This window comes from Cebus imitator, unplaced genomic scaffold, assembly GCF_001604975.1.
Source record: "Cebus imitator isolate Cc_AM_T3 unplaced genomic scaffold, Cebus_imitator-1.0 Scaffold281, whole genome shotgun sequence".
NCBI lineage: Eukaryota > Metazoa > Chordata > Mammalia > Primates > Cebidae > Cebus > Cebus imitator.
Window position 1 is genome coordinate 2,331,121 of NW_016107596.1, and position 21,211 is coordinate 2,352,331.

Here is a 21,211-nt window from a genome sequence, read left to right on the forward strand (position 1 = left end):
TCCACTCCAGTCTAGTCCTGCCAGTTCACTTTCTTTTTTTTTTTTTTTTTTTTCTGCATTTTAGAGAAGAGGAAACCGAGGCCTAGAGAGAAGTGCTTGGTCGCCGATATAGTTGACTACTTAGTGGAGCCAAGTTCTCCTCTCCCCTGCTAACAGCCACACCTGGGATCCCCAAGTAATCAATCAAGTCGGGGAGAGAACATCAAAGGGACATTTTCCCCGTGGACTAGGGTTTTTTCCAATAGCATATGTGAAATATGATTTAGGCTCAGCGGACACCATTTGCACCATGTGTCAGAGGTGCTGCTGGGTAGAAAGCAGGAGGCTTCACCACTTCCAAAGCCGTAGCAAAGATTCACAGTTTATGGAACCAGCTTCACTCCTAGCCCTGGCCCAGCAGGCTGGGCACTAGGATTCCACCTTCCATGAGCAGTGAGAGCTAAGGTGGCCTGCCAGAGAGGAGTAAGTTCTATGGTGAAGGAAGTCACAAAGTAAATGCTAGAGAGGTCGACAAAAGTAGTGAGGCATGTTCAGGAGAGACCTTTGGGAGGGATGTTTGTAAGACAAAGTTAAGTTAAAAGCTTGTCATACTCTGAACTTGAGTTGTATTCTTTTCTATTGAAAACTGCTCTCTCATTCCCACCTACTTAACCTGCCTGCACCTCTACCTTCCCATCTACAAAATGGGGACAAAAATCCTAACTCACTTTGTACAGTTTGTGATGAGGATGGAATACAAAAACATGTGTGGAGGATTAAACCGGCCATTGTTGTCACTGTCAGCAGCTGCCAGCCCACCTGTCTGCATAAGTGGTGGCCCAAGAGCCTTTCACGTTTGGCCCCTCTTTACCCTAAGTATCCACATCTGTGACCTTCACGTTGAAGAGTCCAGTGCATCTACCACTTGTGGAGCACCTACTGTGTGCCAGGTCCTATGCTAAATTCTTCCACCTGTATTCTCTCCTGTAGTGCTCAGAGCAACCCTGGGTGCCAATGTCATCATCACCATCTCTGCAGCTGAAGAACCTCAGGCTCTGGGAGAAAACATGAGGCATCCAAGGTCACCCCCAGGTGTGAATGTGACCTTGAGCACGGCCCATTACCTCTCTGAGCCTCCAGCTTCTTCATCTGTAAAAGGAGGTTCAGGACACCCACCCCAGCATTACCATGAGGCCCTATGAGGTAATGACTTGGAAAGTGCACCATCAGCTGTAGATTCCAGCCAAATGGACGATGTGGATGTGAGTCCTTCAGCAGCCTATTTCTGTCCGGGATTCAGTGCATTTTAGCAGCAAGGGCTACTGAGAAAAGTTATTTCAAGTATCTTTTTCTTGGGTGGTTTCCAAAATGTATCTCCTTTCTCCAGCTAACAAGTCCAACACTGGCTTCAGCAGAGGCTATGCACACAGTAAGTTATTTCCAGTGAAATGACCAGGAGGTAGAAGGTGGATGGGCATGATGGTCACAGGGGAGACAGGATCCCAGAGAAGGCCTAGGGATGTACAGTCAGATAGAAGTAGGATCAAATCCCAGCTCCTCCACTTACTAGCTGTGTGATCTTGAGACAACTAGCTAACCTCTCTGAGCCTCACCCAGAGGGTTGTTATGAGAGGGGACTAAGCACAGCAGCTGAGAAAAATCGGTACACATGTCCTGGAAAGAAAGCCTGGTCAAATAGGCACAGTAGTACACATACACGGGACCGTGAGAAGCTGGAGGATGGACACTGTGCACTCTTTATCTTGGCAACCTGGCTCACAGTAGGTACACAGCATACATTTTAAAAATGAAATTTAACATTCATTTTCCTTTCTGACTTGTGCCCACCCACTTAATCCCCCTCGTCTTTCAATCCCCAGCCCCACTGTCCCACCTCTGTGAAGGGTGAAAGAACACAGACTGATACCTAACAAACCTGGGTTCAACATACAAATGCTACCTGCCTGGCTGGGTAGTCTTGGACAAGTGACCTCCCCTCTCTGACTCTCAGTCTCCTCTTCTGTAAACGGGCTAATGTTGCCTCCCTAGCAGGATTGCTGGAAGAGTTAGGGATGACGTATATGAAAGCACCTGGCATGGCCTCTGAAAGTGGCAGCAGGAATGCTGTTATTCCTCCCAAGCGTAGCCCATGGACACCTCTGACCTCTCCACTCACACTCAGACTAACTCCCTAAGGAGTTCACAATGAATTTGTCTCCACATCTCAGATGTCGCAACACAAGCACCTTGGGTGTATGTATCTCTAAAGAGTGACATTTCACCTCTGTTCCCACAGTCCCTTTACACAGTTTTCCACACTCTCACTGCTTCTATGTTGGTTGGACTTGGAGCGGTTAACAATCTCCTTAAAACGCCTTAAAAAGGAACATCAACAGACAAATCATTCTGGCTCAAGAACAAATGGCCCAGAGATTAAAACACCCGTCTGTAATCATAGACATCATCCACTGGCTGTGGGTTTATTTGTGCCCATGAAAGTTCCCAGACTGACAATTCATGAATGAAGGGCTTTCTGGTCCTGGATGCCATCTTATCCTCAAAGATAGCCTGCAAACTCTTCACTGTTCTTGACTGATTGTTTATGGGGACATCTCTGATGCCTCCAGATCAAGCCTAAATTCTTGAGAGATGGGATTGGCTCTGCTTCTCTGTGAGGATTTGTGTGGGGGCAGGTGCAGAACTTGGTGGGAAACCCACTAAGGTGGGTCACATAGGGGCTGGGGTGCCACAGAGGGACAATCTACTCTTTGGGATGTCTGTGGATTGAAGTCTGAAGCTGGCAAGGGTCCCGGGAAAAACCTTGTCCAATATCTGGCTAATGTCCGCTTAGACGGCCTGCAGTGCAGACTTTGTTCTGGGAGCCCCCCTCCTCAGAACCATGAACAGAGGCTGCCCATTATTAGCTTAAAAAAAAGTCTGCCTTTAACACCTGACATTGTGGGATGATTGCCATACCTGTGTTCGAAGGGCTTGGAGGGTTTGTCTGCAGTGACATAGCCTAGTTGCCACACTCTCAACCTGCGGTGATGAAGCCACATTTGTCATATAATTTGTTCCAATGCAAATCAAATGTAAAAGCACTCCTTTTGATTTGGGTAGGCCAAATTAAAAAAAAGTGGGAGTGGGGAAGAGATTAGATGTAGTGGCTCACGCCTGTAATCCTAGCACTTTGGGAGGCCAAGGTGGCCAGATTGCTTGAGGTTAGGAATTCAAGACCAACCTGGCTGACATGGTGAAACTCCATATCTACTAAAAATACAAAACTTAGCCAGGTGTGGTGGTGCACGCCTGTAATCCTAGCTACTCGGGAGGATGAAGCACAAGAATCACTTGAGCACAGGAGGTGGAGGTTGCAGGGAGCCGAGATTGCACCCTGCACTCCAGCCTGGGCAACAGAAAGAGACTGTCTCAAACACACACACACACACACACACACACGTACACACGTATATTTTTATAATCTCTGAGCCCACCCTCTCTTCTTCTGCATTCATTTAGGATTTTTCTCCACCCACCTCCCACAGTGAGGAGGTGAGGGGTTTCCCAACTTCCACTATTACCTGACAAGGGCAAAAGTCTGATCTTAAAACCGGCACCTCCCTCCCCTGCCGCTTGCTCCAGCGCTGGCTCCAACACCTGGGCCTCTCCCTCCAGGCCCCTGAGCTAATTACAGGTTTCCCTAAATCATTGTAAGGAAAAGCTAATTAAATCAGGGTCGGCCATTAATTTTCTGGCTAAGGACAGGCACCCGACACCTCTCTTCAATTCCAGGATCCAGAAACCACAGCTTGGAACTTCCTTTGAGGTTGGGAATCAGGTTTTATCTGTTAGGGCTGATTTTAGAAAGAGCAGCATGGCCCAGTGACCATGGGGGATCAGGTTGGGGACCTGAAAAACTGGGCCGCAGCCAAATCTGCATGGGAAACAGTACGAAGAGGTAAAGTCAGATGTCCCTGCACCCGCCATTAGTCATCGTATGGTGTGAGAAAAACCCTTGCATTCGATCCCAGCCCTGCCACTTGCTAGGCAGGTATCCTGGTGCAGAAGTCTCCACATACAAGGCAGGCAGCATCAGTGCTGGCACAGAGAGTGGAGTGAGTTCTGAGCCAATGTTTGTTGAATGAACAAGTGACTGCTGAGTGCCTGGCTCAGTGCCACACACACAGTAAGCACCCAAACAATGTTTGTTCTCTTGTCCCTCTTAGAATCTTCTTTTGGAACTATAACATTCATGGGATGAGGTGGCTTAAGTTCCTAAACCCTTTATATGAAAACATGCATTGGAAGTTTTCTTCCTTTGAGATTCAAGGGTGAGAGAAGTCAGAGATGGGGTACGGGCAGGGGACACAGGAACGGAGTTCTCCACTCCTACAACCCCAACACCTCTCACATACTGTCAGATGCCAGCCTGCTCTGCCATGTCCTCAGCCTCAGCATCCCTCTCCATAAAGCCGGGCACCTTGGCAGGAGTCCCAGCTGTGGCTTCTCCCTTTCCTGCTCTGCTCCCTTGTTAGCCGAGTCCTCAATAACTCCTTGAAAGGCACATTGCACCCTCAGTATTCGCTCCCGCCTTGGCCACTTTATTGCAGATGGTGATCGATGTGCTTAACTAATTCAGGGGTTCCCCCCTCCCCACCAAAGGCAGGAAACGAACAGGGCAAATCCACAGTATGGCTGAGGACCACTCTGTGTGTCAAGTTCAGCACAGTGCCCGGAGTACAGATTCTGGAGTCTGGTTTGAATCCCAGCTAGTTGTGTGATCTTGGGCAAGCTGCCTAACTTTTCTGTTCCTCCGTTTCCTCCTCTGCAAAATGGGCATGATGCTAACAGTATGTCCCTCACGGGGTCGTTGTAAGAATTAAATGCGCTCATCATGTGCCAAGTGTTCAGACAGGGCCCAGTGCATAGTTGGTGTTCCATGAACATCAGTCATTACTCATGAACTTGGAACAAGGATCTCAGTTTATCCTCGTCATAGCCCAGCCTGGCTGGAGAGGACGATGGCTCCCACTTTACAGATGAGGTCCAGGGAGGGGAAGCCACTTCCCCATGGCCACACAGAACAAAATCCCTGGCCCGCACCTGTCCCTGACAGATGGAAGACTGACAGCACCTACCAGTGAAAGCGGGGCCGGGCAGAGCAGGCGTAGTGAAAGGAGCTTCCAAAGAAGGGCCAGGCCTCCCTCAGAGGTGTGAGTGGAGTCGGGAGGTGGCTATAAATACGCGAGGCGAGGGGCTCTGTAACTAGGCCAGGAATGTGTGTTAGTCATTGAGGTCAGCACGGCCGCAGCGGCGCTTGGCTGGGAGAAAGCGGATCAGGAGTGGGCTCAGGTGAAGCCGGAGAGCTGAGGCCGAGGAGTGGGTTTTGCTGGGGCAAGGGTGGCACTCTAAGCTCAGGGGCATGCTGGAACCCCCAGACCTTTGTCATGGGACGAGGGCAGATTCCCATGAGTGCCTCTCCTACCCCTTCTAACCTCTGAGGAATCTGTCTGTAGCCCAGATCAGATCAAACCTCCAAGCTGCCTAAACCCACTCTCGGGCCAAGATCACAGGCCTGGTTCCCCAAGGCAGACACGAGTTCCCATTTTGGAGGGAGGCGAGCACATCCTCTCTAGCTTAATACCTGTGCATTTACTTTGATGTGTTAGGAGAAAAATATAACTGGCAAAGCAAATCCATGGTATTGTGGCTATGAATGCTTAAGATAACACTAAGTAGAGGGATATGTATGTTTCTAAAAGGGAGGTGATTTCAGGACAGATGCAAAGTATATGCTAGAACTTGCAGACTGGCAAACATCATTACTGGAGCTTGAGGATTTCTGGTCCACAGGCTAAATGTGAATCTTTCTGCTGTGAGGTACCAAGCCCTCATCAGCCTTCTGAGATTCCCCACCCCAACCCCAGCCTACCTTCATTCTTGCTGTGCCTGCTACCTGGAATGCCTCTCTGAACAGGTGAAATGAGCTCCTCACTGGAACCTGCACAGGCTACCCAGTCCCCTGTCCCTCCACTGCTATTTCCCACGCTGCGTGAAGCCATCCTTTCTGCAGTCCCTCAGCAACAGGGAGAGCAAGCTCTGTGTCTGTCTTCCTACCTGCTGTGCCCAGCACAATGCCTAGAGCCAAGCACAGGCCAGGGACGTGACACCCAGTGGAGCTGTCACTGCCTGGTGCGAGGACTGTGCACATGCAAACTCACATCTCTGGGCGCAGTCACCTCCCCATGCATCAGATGGGGATGACACGCTTCCTTCCCTAGTGGGGTTGCACGGACTCTGTGAGTTTACTCCAGAGTAAACAGAGGTTAGCCCGGTGCCTGGCATGGGCTCAGCACCCCGTAACTAGCGGCTGAACAGTAGCATCATCAACGCTATTGTCGTTATCAAGGGCCAGTGGATATTCATTAAACGAGTCCACAGTGGTGCAGGCTGGCGGGGAGGGAAAAAAGAATGGGGCGTGTGTGCATTTAGGCTGGAGAGAAAATTCTCAGTGGCTATTTTCCCCACCCCTCTCATTTTGAATATGGGGAAAACATGGCCCAAGCCACACCCCTAGGACCAGGACCCAGAACTTCTGCCCTTCAGTCTATGGTGCTCCACCACCACCTCCCTCCCCAGGCTTAGGGAAGCAGAAGGGGTGGCCAAGGCCAGGATGCACCTGCCCAGTGAGACACTTGCAGCCTCCCTGCCCCCAGCCTTCCTCAGCTCCTCGGTGCGGACCCAGGTGACCTGGTTGGGAGTTCCAGGGCTGTGGCCTGCACTGAGCTGGCAGGAGAGTTCTCACTTCGTCAAGGCCGTGAATCAAAAGGCTCATTCTTTGTAGACTCCTCGGATATGTAGAAGCAGACTTGACCTTTGTCGTTTGTTATTTTTAGCAGAGCAGGCAAGGAATGATAAAAACCTGCACAGGAGCTGGCTATAAATAGCACGCCTGTGGCTTTTTTTAAGAAAAAAAAACACACACACATCTGAAAATTGTAGATCTAAACAAGCATTGCCCTTCAAAGTAGAATAACAGCATTAGCGTGACACTTTACAATCAGCAAGCCCATTTAAGCTGTCACTTCAGCTCACCGCACAATTCCACGGGGTGGACACTTCCATCGTCTCCATTTTGCAGATGAGGAAACAAGGAATGAAGTCAGCCAGGAAGGCTGTGGGCATGGCACCTGACACGTGGCGAGAGCCCTGTAAATATCACTTTCCTTATCACTGAATCTCCAAGAAATTGAGTAACTTGTCCAGTGCCAAGCCAGGAGAAGGAAGAGAAGCAGGACAGATGCCAGGGCCACCTGTCTCTAAGTCCATGAGTCCCCCAGCTGCTAGCAGGCCTTTCAGAGCTGAAGGAAGAAGAGTTAGAGCTGGGAAGGTCAGAGGAGTGGCGCTGGATGTTATGGGGACACCGGGGTGAAAACTGGGAGGAGAGGGTGGTATCTGAGATGCTGTCAGCTGAGCGGGGGCTGGGGAAGTGCCTTTGGGGCCAGCAGCAAGAAAGGAAAAAAGGAGTAGAGGAAGACAGAAGATCGCTGGCCAACTGTTTTTAGGACAGTGCCATGCAAGGGTCACCTCATCAGGCACTGCCCTCCTTTGGGCAGAGTGGGAAATGTCGGTGGGCTCTGCAGTGAGAGGGCTAAGAGCAGGTTATCAACACTGGGATGGGAGCCGACAGAGACCCCAGGGGCTGGGGCCAGGGCAGCCCGTAGCAGGAAAGAACAGATCGAGGGCAACCAGATTGGAAAGGGGTCCTGAAACTTGAAAGGTAATGAACTCCAGGTAACCATGTTGAGGGCCTGCCCACGGCTCCGTGGTGTGCTGGTAAATGTTTAACAACCAGCTTTCAGGGCGGTGGATGTCCTGCTCTCCAGTGCTTGCCGATTTCTGTGGTGTCAATGGTCCCGCCTTGGCAGATTGCAAGCTGCCAACATGATATCACTGACACACACAGTCGGCTCTCATAAGCCAGTATGAGCAACTCAGAACAAGACTGCTGCCATACCGTGCCACACAAGATGGAGATACTTATGTCCTGCTTGTTTCAAGGGAAAAGAGAAGGGGTTTGTGGGTAGTTTTTAAGCTACAATTCATCGTGCATGTAACACATGAGAGGCAACGATTTTACAGGCAGTATCTCAGGGAATTCTCAGGACACAACTCCACAGTAAATATCATCACCATGTTACTGACAAAGAAACCAGGCTCAGAAGGGTGAAGTGACCCACCCAGTGAATGGTGGAGCCCAGACTTAAGCCCAGGCCTATGGGAATTCAGATCTGTGCCCCAGACACATAATACCTGGCCTCTAGCCAGGGTAGTTCCGGGACCTCAGTTGGGGCTGGGTTTTCAGGCAGAGGCTGATGAGTGGGTTCCTCTGCAGGGCTGGCAGCTGAGAACTCCCAGCAAGTCACAGGAGAGACAGTTACCACACTTGGGGGAGGTCCTGAGAGGTTTGAGGCACCCCCCACGGGGGGAAAGCAGAGCAGGAAATGACCCTCTTAATACTGAAGAAATGAAGTAATGGTATCTTCAGATCCGTCTCATTTTGTTTGAAACCCAAGACCAGATTCTCTATGAATTAAGTGTTGTCACCTTTGCAGAATAGAGATGAAACAGCAAGCTAGACATTCCCAAGCACCCACTGTGTGCCATGTACATACGTGTTACTCATTTCTGCTTCCCAGCACTCTCACAATTGCAGGTGTTATTAGTCCCATTTCACAGATGGATTAATAGAAACCGAGGTTCACATTGGCCAAGTGACTAGCACAAGGCCACCCAATAGTAAGTGGCAGAGCTGGGCTTCAATCCCACATCTCTTTGATGCCCAAGCCCCTGCTCTATGCTCTGCGTCCCCCAGAAAGAAATAGCACCTTCCATCTGAGAATCTACTTACAGAGATCCTTCCACACCCTTCTTGTATTTGGTAACTGCTAGCCAGCCCCTGAGGAGGTCGGGAAGGCTGCGGGGATAAGGTCAGCACTCCACCATCCACAGCAGCTCTCTTGCCCACTAACTCTGTGCTCTTCCCACCGCCTGCGGGACCGCCTGCTGGGGTATGTGCAGTGAGAGAGGTGGCTCAGCCTTCCAGGGAGTCTCATCCACAGAGGGCCTGCAGAGTGGCCACTAGACTGGGGCTGTCCCCACTACTGGTGGCAGGCCTCCTTGGAGAGCCTACCCTTTTTGGAGCCATGTCTGATGAAGATGGGCCTTGAGCAAGGGAGCCGCACAGAAGAAGGGGGATTCCTTATGGGGCTAATGGGCAGCCCTGGAGTGAGCACTTGCCTCCAAGCCCTGGCCTGGCTGCAGTGTGCTCAAGGCAGGCGGTGGCCCCTCTCTGGGCCTCAGGCTCCCCATCTGTAAAATGGAAAGCTAGAACTGGAGGGAAGAATGCAGCGGCACCCCCACCAGACCTGATGAGCCACAAGTCCACATAAACCAGCCCAAAGGCTGATCCCAAAGGGAATTCCAGGAGGTTTTCTGGGCCCAGCATCTCTGGGGAGTATGTGGGAGGTATGATGCCCTTGTGGATCTAAGGAACCCCTCAAGGCTCCGTCAACAACACCATCTCCCGAGGGTGGCCAGTTCCTGTCTGTCCTCCTCCTTCAGGCTTGGCTCTGACCCTCTATCCCACCTCTTCCCTGCTCCCCTCGGCCACTCACTGGACACCCTGGCAGGACCCAAGTGTTCCCCAGACCTATCGCAGGGTAGGGAAGAATGGGCAGGGACTAAGGAGCCAGCTGTCTGAGTTCAAATCCAAACTGCACTTACCAGCTGGACATCTTTGGCCAAGTCACCTGCCATCTCTGTGCCTCCATTTTACCTCCTGTAAAATGAGGGTGATCATCAAAGCCACCTTAAAAGGTCTTTGGGAAGAACTGAATGAGTCAACATATGAAAAGTTCTAAGAACCAACAGAACCCGGACTGTAATATCATGTCCCCATCTCAGGGCCATTTGTCATTTCTGGGCGTATCCCCTTTTCCGTCTCTGCAGCCCTCTCACCCAGCTGCCCTGGGGAGTGGGGGATAAACCAGGTTCTGTCAAGTGGGGCTACCATGAAGGTCAGTCTAGGGATCTTTCCCCACCCTGGAGGGAACACCGGATTGAGAGTCCGGAGCCTACAGCTCTCATTTCAAGTGCCCATGACCCCGGCCTCAGTCTCCTCTTGTGCCAGGGTGCCGCCTCAGCCCTCTGCACATCCGGGACTCCATGAATGTCTGCTGACTGTTCTTCTCCTCCCAGCTGTGGCTCTGTGCAAGCAGGACCCCTTTCCTCCTTGCTGATATGTCCTGGACTCAGAGTCCACCCCAGATCATAGCATGTTGAGTGGATGATAGGACCTGTGGAAGGCGGGATGGGATTGTGCTGCACGGCAGATGCTGTTACACAGCAGGGCCCTCACTGAGGGCTTCGTGTTCACCATCGGCTTCCATCCCGAAAACGCTTCCCAGCTGCCCCCCTTCCCAGGGTGAGCACAGAAATCTGTACAGCGGTCCACAGGGGCCCCCACTGCCTCTCCTGTCCCTTGGCCACACGCTCCCCCAGCCATCCAGGCCTCCTTTTAATTCACTGAGAATTGCTGGGTTCTTTCCAGTCTCAGGACCTTTGCACAAGCCACACCCTTTGCCAGGGACACTGCCCCTCCTCTTACCTAGTGAACTCCCACTCCAGCCTGCAGCTCCCAGCTCAGTCATCGCCCCCTCGAGGAAACCCTCTGTGATGCTTCCTGCTCTTGCCAGAGACACCAGGGGCTCCTGCTGAGCATGCTGTCACCCCTCTGTAAATACACATTGGTTTGTGTGATCATTTTCATTTCACGGCTGTCTCTAAACCCTCTTGAGAACAGATACCATGGGTGTTTCTGCTCACCACTGCATTCTCAGCGCCTACCACAGAACCTGGGAAGGAGGCATTCCATGGGTATTTCTGGAATAAATAAGTCGACGGAGAATCAGGAAGCATATGGCATCATGGCCATTTTATAGATGAGGAGACCGAGGCCAGAGAGGTTGAGGGATTTGCCCAAAATCACACAGCCCATCACAGTGGAGCAGGGATTTGGGCAAGGGCCACCAGACTCCAGTTCCCAAACTCTTTGTACCACTTCAGAATTGCCACCTGTGGGTGCAGTGGAGGACTGGGATGCAAATGAGACCTTCGAGTCCCAGAGGGTGGGGCTCCAGGAACAGGGAGGGGCTGTGGTCGCTCTGAGAATGCTGGCTGCCTGGAAACCTCACAGGGAGTGAGCCCGCAGCCCCTCTGCTCCTCTGCAAGCCTTCCAGGAAAGATCTGAGGTCTCCTTCTGACTCCAGCTATGCCGTCCTAGGTTTGTTACCTCCACTTTCTAAATCTCCATTTCTTCATCAATAAAATGGGGATGATATGCTCCACATAGCAAGACTTTTGGGGGCAGAAGGAGGCTTGGGGTATGTGTGCGTGTGTGTGTCTGTGTGTGCGTGCACTTTAGCACCCAGGAACACACTCAGCAGAGGCAGCTGATGTGGCCCCTGTGGCCTCTGAGCCATTCAGTCTGGACATGAAGGCCCCTGGGATGACCACATTTCATTCCATAACTTCTTACTGGTTATATTCCCAGCGGTGTTGGCCACCCAGTGAGTCAGCAGTTAGGCCTGCCAGCTCACAGCATTCTCAATCGTCACCCCTCTGCTCTAGGAATCCTCTTTCCCTGCTGGGCCTCTTCAGCAGGAAGACAACGGAGAGATCACAGGCTTCAGGGAAGACAATGCCATGTCTGAGTCGTCAATCCTGTGCCACAGAGCTGTGCACCCTTGAATAAGCCAGTACCCTCTCTGGGCTCATTTTCTCACCTCTAGATTGAAGACTGATAAAGTCAAATTCTGCTGGAGTAGCAGCCTGGCACACAGTAGGTCCTCAGCAAATAACAGGTTCCCTTTCCTCTTCTGACATTCTTGGATTCATCATCTCCACCCGCTCTCTTTCCTCCTTTCTTCTCCTCTTCTTCCTTCAGGGAAGCAGCCTTTCAGCAAGAGTAAAAACACACACGTGTCAATGTTAACTAGCGACCCCAGTACAGGGCCTCACACTCAGTGAGAGCTGCATAAATATTTGTTGCCTGAATGATCCAAAGAAATGAATTACTAATGGTGGAATGTCAGGTTGTAGGTAGCTGGGAGGGGCCATTTGGGGATAGGGGCTCTCCTTCCTGGGTGTTCAACTCACCTTGACTCTAGCCCTAGGCTCAAGCACCCTGGTCCCAGTTGGGACATCTCTGGACAGTGGGATCTGAGTTTAGCCGGGGTCTCCCTTTACCCTTCCCAAGCTGGGCATGGGGAGGGAGCCCCATTCATTGACAGCTCAGAAAATAGCAACTCCTAAACCAGGACCCCTAAATGAGTCCAAAGAATCTTTCCAGAGCCACAAAGAGATGCAAACACCATCCAAAACTACTAGCAGAATTGCCTTTTCATTCAACAAACCTGCACCCATCAGTTCAATCAATATTTATTGGGCCTCCTTTCCCAGTGCTGGGGATACCACAGGCAAATGAGACCCAGTTTTCTATCCCCAGGCAGTACCCCGGCCAGATGGACAAGACAGATGCATATAAAAATGTCAATTGCAACAAACTCTTCTTGGGGCAGGGGAAAAAGGGGATGGAGGGAAAATCAAGGAAGGCTTCATGGAGGAGGGGCTGCTGGAGCTGAGTCTTGAAGGATAAGTAGTTCTCCAGACAGCTAAGTCTGAGGGTAATGGGAGGAGTCTGGAGTAGTTATTTGGGCCTCATGAGCCACAGTGAGGAGTTCAGATTTGATGCTGAGAGCACAAAGGAGCCAAAGAAGGATTGGGAGGAATGTAGACAGCTCCCCAACGCTGCATGGGGGTCAGGAAATGGCCAGGGGATGGCAGGGGAGGAGTGGGGAGGACAAGGTGAGGAAGCAAGATCGATGGCTGGGAGTGGGCAGCGTGTATGTGTGAGTGGGCACTACCAAGGAGGCATTAGCTCTGAGGGGCAGTGCGGATGAGATCATGGGCTCAGACCTGGGAAAGGCAGCCTGCCCCAGAGTCCTCTGAGAGTAGCTCCTGCTTCCCCAAGCTCTGTGTTCTCCCAGGAGGAAAGGCACCAGATCCCTCAGTTTCCACAGGCTCCTTCTGCAGTTACACTGTGAGCTCATGCCCCTGACCTTGGCCTCTGGCCTTGCAGAGGGGAGGCAGGGTCACCCATCACCCCTCACCTGCCCCGCACACGTGGGAGCCTGGGGTGGGCCCTCTTGGGGTGCAGGTTTTCTGAGCTTTGTGGCCAGGAAGATATACCAACTGCTTTGGGAAACCTACGTCCTGAGTGGGTCCTGGACCCAGGTTCAGCCCACCTCCCACAGGGCTCCTGGGCTTGCCCCAGGGCCTCCTGCAGTTCCTCTTTCAAGTTCCAATTCCCCTACTCACTCTGTGACCTCGGGCTACAGTGTTTTACCTGTACCTCAGTTTCTTCATCTGTAAAATGGGAATAAAAATAGGATCCACTTCCCAGGGTTTTGCGAGGAACACACAATAAGGTGTGTGCACAGAATGCCTGGCACATAGTAGGATGTCATTGTGAATGGTGGCTGTGCAGAATTCACCAGAAGCCAGGCCTCCAACCTCCTCCCTGAGGGAGCAAAGGCCAGTGGGAGGAGGAGATAATTGGGGTCCTGTGTTCAAATCTCAGCAGACTAGAGACTGGCCTAGCCCCAGCCCTGCAGGTGATATCTGAGAACCCTTATCTACGAGCCAGAGGAGTTGGAAGGCACCTGCTCTCCACCGGCATTTTCCCTGAGGCCGGCTGGAGAATCTCACCTTCTGTTTCTCCCTTTAATAACAGCTGCCATTCCCCTTTAACTTGAGACCCCACCAAATAGGTATTATCATCCCCATTTTGCAGATGAAAAAACTGGGACTCAGAGAGGCTGCGTCATTTGCCCAAGGTCACACAGCCGGTGGGTGAGAGAGCAGGAGTTGGACCCAGGTCTGTGTGGTCATAAAGCCTCCACTCAAGATCTTGTTGGCTGAGGCAGTTTCAGACCTTGGTGGGAGTGGGGAGTGGGTGTGGAGCCTCAGTGTGACTGGAGAGGAGATTTGGGGCAAGCCAGGCCATGTGGTCCCCTGGATCCACAGTCCGTGGCCCCTCAAGGTCTGGGGCTAGAGATCCTGAGTTGTGTGCTTCAAATTTGGGTAACCTTAGGCAGGCACAGAGAGAAGGGCCTAGGGTTTGAGTGGGACCCTCAATCTTGCTTTGGTCCTCACTGGCTCTGTAACTTGTAAGTAAGCCCCTGTGGTCTCTAGGTCTCACATTTCTTTTCTGTAAAATGGAAAGAAGCCCAGACTCTTTGAGGGTGACCTGTGGGGGTCAGAGGAGACAGGAATGTGAGAACCTTTGGAAATACCTTTTCATCCCCCGAGGAACCCAACCGACAGCTCTTTGTGACACCAGCGACCTGAGAGCTGGGCCCAGGACCCCTACCCAGGTGTCTGCAGACCCCAAGCCAGACAAGGCAAGGGCAGGGGTGGTCCTCATCCATGCTTCCCAGAAAGAGGTGCGACAACGGAGAGCTCACATCTCGTGGCAAGGACACAGCTGACCTCTAATGACATTCGGTCCTCCCCACTTAGACTTGCCTGGACTTACCTCCTCTATTGCCGTTGTGCAGAAAGCCTCCAGCAGGCTGAACCAAGCTCCATACCCACATTCCTAGACAGACTGACCCTCTTCACTCACCCTGTGTCCCGGCCCCAGGACCTCTCCCCAAGGGAGAAAAACATAGTCTGGCCAACTAAACATGGCATAAAACTCAGATCGGCTGGCTCTCCCCTCCCTCCCGCTCCCCTATTTCTCTACCTTTCCCTGACCCTGACTCTCAATCGGTGTCCACCATAAGCCAAATCATGCTGGAGGCAGAAGCTATCAGTAATCCTCCCAGCTGGCGTCCTGCCTCTTTCCCCCTCTTCCCTGTGGCTGACCCTGACCTGTCGTTTCCACTCTTCCTGGAGTTGCAACACTAGTGCCATTGTTTGCCTAATTTCACAACACCTCTGCTTGTCCAATACCCCCTGCCCCCCAACACATCCTGGAAGGACACGCCAGATGACCCAGGTGTGTCTACTGCAGGAAGGGAAGGCACAGGGGATGGGGCAGGGCAGGGGACAGATGTCTGTAGCCAGATTCCACCCTCAAGAATGACCTTAGGCAGGCCTAATCTTTCTCTTGAGGCTTCAGTTTGCTGCGCTATAAAATGGGAGAATTAGATAGGCATTCTCGAGGGTCCAGCAAGCAGACTTGTTCCAGCTTCTATTGCACCATCTACCACGTGTTGGGACCTGAGACCTAGGATTCTGGAGACATGTCTGATGTGGTCACAGCCAATGAGGGAGACAGACATGAAGGTTATCACAATACAGTGTGGTAGAGCTAGAACAGAGGCGTGAATCAATTCAGTTGGTAGAATCAAGAAGGACTGTCTGGGAGGCAGAATTTGAATTGGACTTTGTAGGATGAGTAGGAGTTTGCGGGCCTAGAATTGGGGTATACCCACGAGGAAAAACCTTCAAACGATGCTGTTCAGTATTTGCACTGGCTCAGGAGATGGGGGCATCCAGTCACGGGGGGGCAGATGCAGGCACTGAAGGACACATGACCCGGAATGCCAAGGAGGTAGGAGCTTGGCCAGGTGCCAGTTCTAATCTTAGGTTCTGGAAACCAAAATCCACAACTGTCTGAGAGTTTGGCTGCTGGTGTACATTGGTGAGGGCCCAGCCCACCCCAGGCAGGCACCAGTGGGCAGGCAAGACTCAGGACTCGGGAGCAGGTGAGCGTCAGGCCTCTCAGTGAGCCCACACTCATGATGGCCTTTGCATGCAGGGAGCCTTGGACTTGGAATCCACAGGCCTCTGTCACAAGTTTGGTCAATCCCTTACTGGGTGTGCCATCTTGCCCTGGACACTACATCCCTCTGAACTACACAGAGCTTCCCCAGCTGTACCTTGGGTGCTCACAGCAGCCACCCCAGAGGTAGTTGGGAGGATCAGATGATTTACCGTTTTGCAGGTGGCCTTTACAAACTGTAAAGTGTGCTGGACACAGAAGGCAGTGTGATTGTTGACATGTGTGGCTCACAACAGGCTGCTCCCAGGGCTGTTTTGTAACCAGGGAAAGTGGTTTACCGCCAAAGATATTGAAGTAATAATGGTGGGATTCCTGGCACAGACATGTTGGCTGGTGACAGATGGGAGGTGCAGTGGGCCTTTCCCCCTCTGCCCATCTTTGCTCTGGTCCCTGGGGTGGAGCTGATCAGGGACTGCTGATGTAGAAGCCCACCCAGAGGGGTGGCCAGTGGAATCCCCCCAACTATACCCTTAAGAGGGGTAGAGTTCCCTATCTGCACCCCCAAGATGGAACAGAGATGAAGCTGCTTTGGAAACTCCCAATCTTGGGCTATTGGTGTGGGGGCAAGAGCCTCCCTGAGGGGTGTCTTGGGCTGCTCTGCAGGAGCCCCAGCAGGGAACCATGCCTGGCGTCTGAGTTACACCCCTGCCCCAGTGGAGGCCAGGGCCTTGGATGACCACCCAGCTCTTGGCATCTGTAGCTTCTCAGCATCCTCCCTGCATTGAGGCCATCCTGTGGGCCAAGGGGCAGGCAGATACCCTTTGATGGGGCTGGGGGGTGAGGAGCAAGGAGGTCTCAGCATGGCCTACTGGTGGGAGTCCCACCACAGGTGCTCCCAGCTCTCTCCCTCCTTCGGCCCCTCCACACGGCCGGGTTCTGATTTTGGTGCAGTGCAGACTTTCAGCTTAACGAGACAAATTGATATTCTGTGCCAGCCCAGGGATGGAGCAGCAGCTCGGGACGCTCGGGCGGGCAGCTCAGAGGTGGGCAGGAGGTGGGGGCAGGGGAAGGAGGCACCTTCTGCCTGGAACTGCCTCCCAGGGCCACCTCCAGCCCTGCCCCTGCCCCCATGTGCCCCTCCACCCTGACAGGTTCCCTGAGACACTGGTCCTGAAGGTCCTTCCACCTTCAGTGACCTCCCTCCATGCAGGCCACCCCTCCTAGAGGGGGCAGGGCAGTGAAGGCAGAGGCTTCAGAATTCTAGGAAGCCCCTTGCCCCCTGTGACCTCCTAACCTTGCTCTTAGGGCTCACCTCCCACCCATCTGGAGTTAAAGGAGCAGCAGGTCTGCCCGAGATGAGGCAGGAAGAGGTGAGCGGCTGGCTGGGGGCTTCTAACCCTACAGACACCTCACCAGAGGTCCCTGGGTTCCCCTGGAAATGTTCCGCCCTCCAATACAGTCAGCCTGCAACTCATCATAGATGTCCTGAAGATTAGGTGGGTGTACAGAGAGGCAGACACCCCTGCTGGTGGGCACCTGGCAGAGAAATGGCCCCTTGAGGCAGGCCATTCTGCCAGGCCAGCCCCCACCCCCCCACACACACCCGGGCAGGTGGGGTCGCACACAGGCAGGGCAGGTCACAGGGGCAGCGCTTCAGGGCAGCAGAGAGCTGCTGCGGGCTCTGCTCCACTGGCCCTGCAACCACAGATGTGTTTAGACTGTGTTGAGTCCACTTCTACCCCGTTGCGACCTTTGCCCCTTTGCCCCCCCCAGGTCTGGGGGTGTCCTGGCTACAAAGAGGGGGGCCAGAGCCCCTGACCAACCAAATAAGTCCCCCAGAGAGCAAGGGATGGCTTGGGGCCATTGGAGCAAAATCCTTCCGGCTCCTCTCCGGTTCCCCCCACCGCCACTCTCAGGACCCCTTCCCTCCGGCTCAGCCCAGCCCTATCCTCTCTGTGCCCTTGACATTCCCCTCCTGCTTCTGGGGAGCGGGCATATTCCTGGGACTCTGCCAGCTTCGGTTCCTCATGATCCCACGGGAGGAATTAAAACCGCAAACAACACCGTGGTGGTTCGGTCCACACACCCCCCGCCCCCCACTCTCCTCCCCCGAGCCCCCTCCAGAACCGGCCCTCCCTGCGTCCCTCCCTCCCTTGTCCTCCCGCCCCCCTCCCCCAGCCTCCGGCAGCGGCAGGGGCGGCCTCTGCCTCCCCCGAGATTGCATTTTGCCGGCGAGATGGAGATGCTCTCCTAGAACCGGCGCCGGCGCCTCCGCCCCCCGCCCCCCACCCGCTCGGGCAGGATGGTACAGTCTGCGGAGGGGCCCGGGCACGCTGGCTGGGCTCAGCCGCGGCACCAGCTGCCGCACCGCGATTACGGGGCTGCCCGCCGGGAAACCGTGCAGGATTGGTGGTGATTTTCATAACCAAGTAAGTACCGGCATCCCCCAGCATGAGAAAATAAAAAATAAAAAGCGCCCCACTCCACTCTCCCCTTCCTCACCCATTTTATTTTGTTTCATTTCATTTGATTTTTCTCAGTGCTGATGGTGGTGGCGGTGGCAGCGTGGAGGGGGGGGTGGGAGCAGGGCTTGTTTATCTGGTAGCAGCCTAGGCTGCATTGGGAGCCGCCGCTGAGGGAGACACTAGTGTGAGGGTCCGCGTGTTGGGGGTGACGGCTGGATGCTGGGGACTAGGACGGGGGCCTCGGGCAAGCGGATGCCCGGGGTCTCAGGTAGACTCCGGCAGCCTCTGGACTGCAAATGCCCCCTAAGGATGTTATGCAAGGGCCAGCAAGCTGGTGGCGGGGGACAAGGTTCTCTTCTCTCTGAGCCGGTCCCAGGGAGACCAAGAGGACTGGAGAGTGCCCCCTGCCCACCCTGGTCAGAGTCCCAGGCAAGAGGCAGGGGAGGCCCCTGTGAAGGGTCCCTTTGGTGGGGTGGGCAGCTGTGTGCCGGTACCCATTGGGTCAGGCCAGCCGGGTCATGTGGTGGCAGGGACGTGTCCCTGGGTCCCCTCCGTGGCCAGGAGGGTGGCAGGAACGGGTGGCCAGGCCATTTTGCAGCAGTCATGCTGGGTGGTGGAGTCCGCACTCTCTGCCCAGAAGCCCACTTCCTAGGCCAGCCTCAGTGGTCTCTAGCTGAGGGCTAGGGCACCTGGGGCTCCTCCCTGCCCCCTGCAGGGTCAGGATTGGAAAATGCAGCAGGGGGCCTCAGGACTCCCTGAGGGTGGGTTGCTGCCGGCAGCCACCCCTTTCTAGCCAAGTAACCATTCCTCACCACAGCTGTCCTCTGCTCACCCAGGTTGGGGGGGGAGGCCTCTGGACTGGCCTGCCCCAATCAGACAAGGGCCCTGGGGGTCTTGGGGCCCCCATGCAGAGGCCCAGCCTGGCTCGACCTTCAGAAGGGTAAGTGAGCAGGCAAGCCCCACCGGCCGGCAGAGGGTCTTGGTGCCACACTGCATGTCCTGAGCCCAGTGCGGAAGGGGCTCCCTCCTCTTCTGCATTGCTCTCTGAATCGCTGGGAGGAGGCAGAGCTGACGTTTGGGGTATTTCCAGGAGCAGCAGGCGCCATCCGGAGAAATTCTCCTTTGACGTGTGCAGTAGGAGGGGGCTTGGAGCGCAGGCCTCGGGGGCCTCCGCCTGTTAACTTCGTTGAAGGAGCAGTGGCAAAGAAGGGGCTGTGACTCTGGGGGAGTCCTGTGGGGGCTTGGGGGTCCAGGAAAGGTGCTGATGGCCACCATTATTTAGTCACCTTCACACCTTAGTCCCATTTGCATCAGGGCATATTCATGCCCACAGATTCCCACATATTCACAGATACAAATATAGCACTTGTAGTAGTGTGTCATGTATGTCCAGATCATATACACATATGGAATGGCCATGCCCACACCCTGGCACCTGTAAAGACAACCCACATTCCTGACCACCACATGCTCACGTGCAAAACACAGCACATACACTAATGCAGTGCACACACACACACCTGTGCATGTAGCGTGCCCACACATGCATGTACCACTAACACAGGAGTGCAGTAGGCTGCACACCGTGCCTGCAGCAGCCACAAATACGTGTGCCCACGTGAGAGCTGGCTCAGGTGTGAAAACAACAGACACACACATGTGGGGATCTGAATGCCAGCTGTGTGCCTGCCCATGCATTGGCAGGCACACAGCATGCTGGAATGTGCCCACAGGTGAATGTCAGTTGCACACGTAAGCATACGGCCATGGGCACACAGATGCAGCACCTCTGCGGATGCTGTTTACACACACCTGCCCCCTCAGCTTCCAGGAGCCAAGGTGGCCCTGTGGGTGCTAGGGAAAACTTGCCCCTTAAGGGACTTCCAATGAGGACAGAGGGATACTGGATCCCAAGTGGCAGCCACAGCCTCTCACAGGCGTAGGGGGAGGGCCAGCCTATATTCCCAGAGTGCTGTGATTAGACTTAGCAAGGCCATCTTGGGTTATTGATGTTCTTCAAGGCCGCCCAAAGTTGGAAAGGAGACAGAGGTGGCCAGGGGCGCAGCTGCTGCCCGTGGTCCAGACCGCCAGGAGCCCAGACTGGCCCCACCAGCCCTCTCCCTAGCACTGGGAAACTGACCCACTGCTGTGGAGTCTCTGAGAGCTGGGGCCTGGGACACCTTCAGCAGACTCCGAAGTCCACTCCAGACTGAAGGTCAGAGAAGCTGCCGTGGCTTACGTTGTATGCAGAGCCTGAAATGCTGGTGCCCTCCTCTGCTGTCCCACTGCCCTCCTCTGCCTTCCCCCAGCTCAGCCGCAGGTATGGGTCAGGGGACCTGGGTAAATAATAGTAACCCAGCTAGCATTCACACAGCTAACTGCTTTGCACGTATCACCTCAGTGAGAACGTCCACATCCCTATTATCCCCACGTCCCAGATGAGGATGCTGCACCTAGAGAGGTAAAGTCACTCACCCAAGGTCACACAGCTGGAATGTGGCAGAGGGAGGCAGAAGGCAGGCCACCAGGTGCCCGCCTACCCTCTTTGACCCTTTGGCACGAGGCCAGTTCCAATTGGGATACCAAAATTTCAGGAATCTACAGCTCAAAAACTTAAATTTTTTTAGCAACTCAGAGAAAGTGTAAAGAGGATCTCCTATGGATGAAGGCAGAGGAGCCTTCCCCAGGCAGGCATGGCCTTGCCCTAGGCAGCCGGACCAGACCGCTCTGCCATCCTATGGACCACTTGCCATCCAACTCCATCCTCCAACACCCTATGGAATTGGTGATGCCAAGAAAGCCAAAGCAGACATATGCCTTCTGAGGTCCCTAGCTGGGTCCGTTTATAAAAAAGGAAGCTGAGGCCCAGCCAGGTGCAGGGACTTGTCCAAGGTCATACTGTATTCTCTGGAGA

The 21,211-nt window shown here is 53.8% G+C and overlaps 1 protein-coding gene across 12 annotated transcripts in view; it reads left to right on the forward strand.

Moving 5' to 3' along the window:
• The window catches only part of ATP2B2 (ATPase plasma membrane Ca2+ transporting 2), a 302,671-nt gene that overhangs the window by 99,583 nt on the left and 181,877 nt on the right, over positions 1-21,211 (forward strand). For 3 of the 12 annotated variants that reach the window (XM_037728853.1, XM_037728849.1, XM_037728848.1), the window contains exon 1: positions 18,111-18,261. The exons of 2 other annotated variants lie outside the window; for them this stretch is intronic. The gene's annotated coding sequence lies outside the window, so the exon portion shown is untranslated. Of the gene's footprint in view, positions 1-18,076; positions 18,262-21,211 lie in introns of those variants that run through there. 7 more of the 12 variants (XM_017501479.2, XM_037728846.1, XM_037728852.1 and 4 more) reach the window with 4 other exon arrangements.